The 5,033-nt window shown below is 36.2% G+C and overlaps 1 pseudogene; it reads right to left on the minus strand.

Moving 5' to 3' along the window:
- Positions 1-1,047: 1,047 nt before the first annotated feature.
- On the minus strand, positions 1,048-4,257 carry LOC132275257 (wall-associated receptor kinase-like 22; annotated as a pseudogene).
- Between the last annotated feature and the right edge of the window lie 776 nt (positions 4,258-5,033).

Genomic DNA, 5,033 nt, shown 5'->3' on the forward strand with positions numbered 1-5,033 from the left:
AATTAGCTTACACAAGATGGAATATAATGTAGAGCACAATAAAATTTATCTTGCTAATCATGATTTATTAAGCACCCAAAGTAGAAAAATATTTCAGTGATTATACATTATTGTTTAAACAAGAACAAGTAATAAGCATCATTTTTACATGGACAACGGATATTGGACATCTAACGGTGATGAAACCCTACTATCAGTGTTGTTAAAGGCGCGCCTAGGCGTGAGGCTCGAGGTTCAGGTTTTGCGCCTGTTGTCATCCCAGGCTCACTGATGTTTACTAGGCGCGCGCCTCGGTTGCGCCTCGTCCTGTTTGGCGCACCTCATCGATATTTGTTTAAAAAAATACGATTGTTCTATTTCTTAAGCCAAAAAGGGTACTTTTGGCAACTTAATAAGCAAAAAAGGAAAACTCAATCATACTATATAAGGAACTTTTGTTCAAAAGAATAAAAAAATAAGAAAGGCCAAGAGTCCAAGTGTTAACCGAACAACGATAGAATGAGATTGTGAGACGAAGATGAAGCCCTAGTTGCAGAAATGAACGACGAAGCCACGTCAGTTCTTTCTTTCTTCTTTTTTATTTTTATTTTTATTTATTTTTATTTATTTATTTTTTCCTTCTCCTCTAGATCTCTCCTTTCTTCTTATTTTTGTTTACATCTCTTTCTTCATCTAGTTCTCTCATCTCTCTGTCTTTTTTTTTTTTTAACAATTTTTTTTTTTTTTTTTTTTTTGTTAACATATTTATTTCTTTTTGTGCTTTGTTTTGCCATTCAAAAAACACATTTTGCTTTGCCTTTCAAGAAAACAAATTTGTACTCTATTTTATGGTTGTTGGATACTTGTATAGTTAATGGATTTACTTTTTTATATTTGATATTAATTTTTAAAATATTGATATGACTTATGAGATATGAATGTTATTATGGTAGTTTAAATTTTCAATTGTGCGCCTCACTTCACTCAGGCGCGAGCCTCGTCGTGCCCCTAGGCTCCAAAGGACCTCTAGCGCCTTGGTGTGCCTTTGGCCTTTAATCTTTATGCCTACTATCCAGATAAGCTCTTGTTGAAGTTGAAGAAGCCCAAGACCCCTTCAGCTTCCGCAAATTCAACCTCTTCATAGTTTTGTTGAATAGTCGATGGTCCATGTGACATTTTAATCGCTTCCAACCCCATTTCAACTTCTTTCATTGTAGGCCTTCTTCTCCCATTCAAGTTCAAGCATCTTTTTGCAAGATTAGCAAATTGCATGATCTCTTCTTTCCCACCCTCTTTCATAACTCAAGCATCAATAATATCAAACAGACTATTCTCCTTCATTGTTGATGTGAAATATGTTGCTAAACTTTGCCATTCTTCAGATGTGGTTGATGAGATTGGTTTTTTCCCTGTTAAGAGCTCAACGAGAACTACTCCAAAGCTAATAAACATCACTTTTCTCTGTAAACTGGCTTGATTGGAAGTACCGAGGATTGAAATATCCAAAGGTCCTCTGTACTTTTGTGGTCAAGTGAGTTTGATCTACTGCAATTGATCTCGAAATCCCAAAGTCTGACACTTTTGCTCTGTATTTATCGTCCAATAGTATGTTTGTAGACTTTATGTTTCGATGATAAATGGGTGTGGAAGCTGCTGAGTGTAGATAGGAAAGAGCTCCTGCAACTTCTATAGAAATCCGAACACGAATATCCCAGGAAAGTGGGAACTCTTCATTTTGGTCATGGATATACTGGAAAAGGGTTCCATTAGGGATGAATTCATAAACAAGCAGAGGTACTTCTGTCTCCAAACAACATCCATGTAGCTTGACTACATTTCTATGTTTAATTTGTGATAAAATAAGCACCTCATTAATAAATTGCTCAAGTTTGTCTTCATCCACTATTTTGGACTTCTTAACCGCTACAATTCTACCATCTGTCAACATGCCTTTGTAGACAGTACCTTGGCCACCTTGACCTAGTATTCGATTCTCATTAAATTCGTCAGTGGCTTTTTCCTACTCCTTTAAAGTAAAAAGTGTGGCTTTCTCAACGTGACCTTCACTGGAAGACGACTGTTGTTATAGTAACAAACCCCCATTTCGTTTAAAGAATTTTTCTTTGAGCTTAACTTTCCTCCTCCTTTTTGCTAGTTTAATCGACCATGTACCAATAAGTAAAAATGGTGTTCCGTAGACAGTAACTGCAGAACTCAATCGGAAAGAATTACCTTTTTGAGCTAAATATTTTATGCTTGAGTGCAAAAAAATACTTGTATATGCTAATATCTCCTAGGTTTGTTCATATCCCATCTATTCCCAAGAGAAAGATGAGTCCTTTTCCAGTAATCTAGTGTTGAAAAAGGTAGGCAGTCGTTCAAGTTTACAGTGCTGCAATGGGACTATATCATTGATAGCATAGTTTTATTGTGAGCCCCGAACTATGCAATTAAAACTTAAACATTAATTAGGAACCAACTCAAATGAATTCATTTAGCCATACGAAATTAAACTTGACTTTGACTTGAACCTATTTGTCCACAAATTGATCTAGATTATATAGTTACTTCCTTTATTTATTTATTTTTATTTTACTTTATTTTATTTTTTGATGATCAGGTAAGCGCTCACACACGCACTTTACCCACACCGGGGTTTGAACCGCTCCCCTCCTCTTTGAGGATGGAGAGTCTATAACTTTGGGCTGGAGGCCCTTTGGTTTACATGGTTACTTTTTGGTGCTACATAATTGCTACCATGTTTCCCATAGTAGTTGTACTGTCAGAAGGGATTCAAGGTTTGCAAAGTTGGATTCTATCTGTTGACAGATTACAAAATTTAATGCTTTTATTTTTTCCTTCTTCTTCGGTTTGGCTCGACATTTAGTTCTTTTTTATGTGGACTCAAACAGAATCAATCAATTGTCTTGACTCTGATCAGAATCAAGCAAAAATCAGATTTGTGCTTGTTATCTGTGTGTGTGTGTGTGTGTTGGAAGAGTGGGGGGAGGGAGGGGGACATACATATAATGGTGATGTGAACTCTGTCGCCTTCATTGTCCTTGAGGCTATAGCATCTATCTCAAAGAGATAAGTATCCGGATGGACAATGGCACTTGTACCTCCCTGGCGTATTCTCACAGATCTTCTCACAGCTATTTGTATCCCTCGTTGCACATTCATTGATATCTGACAAGCAACATCAAACAAAATAAGCTATTAACATGTTTGTCTACAAACCTGCACAGGACAATATACAGAGTAGTTGAGGCATATTGTATGTTGTTCCCAATACAGAAGAGTGACAATAGATTATTACTTGTGGAGATAGTGTTAAAAAGTTAATACAGACAAGTCTCTAGGTGTTTTTTTTTTTTTTTTTTTTGTTGATAATCAAGTGATGAAGATATGTTCGGGTATTGTGTATCGGAACATAAAAAATTGCAGTGCCAATTTATTAACTGCTGAACTTTTAACTTGGCATCCATGAGGCAGATATGAATTTCCTTCATAGCCGCGGTCACAGTGGCATAGATAGCTTGAGCTTTGATTGGAATTGGAACTGTGGTAAGCATTAGTGCCGCATAATGAGAATGATTGCCGACTCCCAGATGTATACCAACTCAGCACAACAGGGACTTTCTCCATTTCCATAACGGCATTAGGGTCTGTCAGGTTAGTGAACGATTCTTGGTCCACCATAAAGGCATATTTGCACCCTTTATAAGCATTGTTTGAATCTATGCTTCTGAAAGATGCATTGATAAACTTGACTAATGGAGGGATTGGGGTTTGGCAGCAGTTGATGCCATAGCAACTTGTATCTTTTGAAGTAAAATTGCAGTTGGACACACACCCTACGACCATTCCTTCCCAGTTGATTAAGGCGAGGTTTTCACAACCCATGGCCGTGAATCGGCTGTTGGTGTCTGAGAAGAAAAAAGGAGTACCAGTCAAGTCCACAACTTGATTATTAACCCTGTTATCACAATTAGAAGTGATTATTGGATTGTAGACACGAGCATTGTTTTCTGATAACGAGATTTCAAGCACCTCAAGGTCAGTGCTAGTGATGAAAGTTTTAGATGGGGTGAAAGATTTGTTGCAGCTTATCTCAAACGAGTAATACGGGTCGTCAACAAAACAATTGGCTCCAATCCCAAATGGGTATGGAATCACAACATTTCCGCAACTGTCTTGACAACCAGGCTTTGCTAGTGATACTGATGATGCTTCTGTTAGCCAGAACAATAGTGTGATTTGCAGCACTAATTGCATAACCGTTCTCTCTCTCTCTCTCTCACACACAGTTTTTGGAAGAATGAAAGGAAAAAAAATAAACTGTTATTAGTCAGTGTCAGAGTCATTGAACCGTTATTTCCAAAGTTGAAGTCTACCACAGCTAACCATTATTTTGTAGTTTGGTTGGATTGATCATTGAGACAATCATCCAATATGCGCATCTTAAGTATTTTATTAAGAAAAATGATGAAGAAACTTATCATGTAATTGTTGGTGATTTGTTGCATGTAATGCTAAGCTGGCATTGCTCGTGATATAGACTTGCAATAAATTTATGTTGATGAACGATATTGACATATAACATTTCTGGATTTATTGCTAGTCTCAGACTTTGAAAATACTTTTTTAATATTGTATCTTTTAATATATTCTGTCAGGTAAATAAAGAATTCTTTCTGGTCCTTAGACTTCAACATCAAAATCTTCTAACACAGGTGACTTGGTGGTGGAAATTTATGACATCACAATGGTGTTGAGCTCCGTCTGTCACATGGAAACCAGAAGAAAATGGATTTTTTTATATAAAAAATTTAAAAGTTTAGATAATAGAAAAAAAGGAAAAAAAAAAAAAAAGAAAGATTATAATCACCTAGGGTCTGTTTGGTTAGTTGAAAATTGATAATGGAATTGAAAGTGAAATAAAAGAAAGGAAAATAAATTTTCCATCGTGTACTTGATTAGCATAGGAAAGTGCTTCTCAAAATGGAAAAAAATAGGAAACATATAATGTAAATGTTGGTTATTTGTCCCAT

This window comes from Cornus florida, unplaced genomic scaffold, assembly GCF_030987335.1.
Source record: "Cornus florida cultivar Cherokee Brave unplaced genomic scaffold, ASM3098733v1 CherokeeBrave_3.0.0_Hap2_Chr01, whole genome shotgun sequence".
In the NCBI taxonomy this organism is placed as follows: Eukaryota; Viridiplantae; Streptophyta; class Magnoliopsida; order Cornales; family Cornaceae; genus Cornus; species Cornus florida.